Raw genomic sequence first — 513 nt, 5'->3', positions numbered from 1 at the left:
TAAATAAAGTGATCGGGTTGATGTGCGCATTTATATGTCACAAGCTTCAAATCGGAATTGATTTTTTTTTTTACATGCGCACACTGCACAAATATAGAGTTTCTCACTGTTTGCACATAATAACCACTCCCCTACACGGTTTATTTATTTCTTTTTAACAGCAGAATTCATATTTATTAAGTTATGGATAAATTACGCTGTGCCGTGCTGCTCATATTTATCACACAGTAAAAATACCCCTCCCCGTGTCCAAAACGGGTTGCCTGTGGATGAGAATCCTGGTGGGAGGTTGTCCTGCTCCACTTCACAGTTGCCGAGTGAAAGGAGAGTTTTATAATGACAGGACATGCTCATTACGCTATTTCTGCATCATTGCACATGCGCAGTCCTTTCAGTTTCGGGGTTCAATCCGATCGAGTGTTTACATGCACTCTCAATCGTATTAGAAAAGGAATAAACCACCCCCTTCAATCCGATTGAAATTTCATTCCGATCGAGCTCAATCAGATCGAT

This window comes from Sinocyclocheilus rhinocerous, unplaced genomic scaffold (genome assembly GCF_001515625.1).
Source record: "Sinocyclocheilus rhinocerous isolate Xijiao unplaced genomic scaffold, SAMN03320098_v1.1 scaffold1314, whole genome shotgun sequence".
In the NCBI taxonomy this organism is placed as follows: domain Eukaryota; kingdom Metazoa; phylum Chordata; class Actinopteri; order Cypriniformes; family Cyprinidae; genus Sinocyclocheilus; species Sinocyclocheilus rhinocerous.
Note: the sequence above shows the minus strand (reverse complement) of the source record.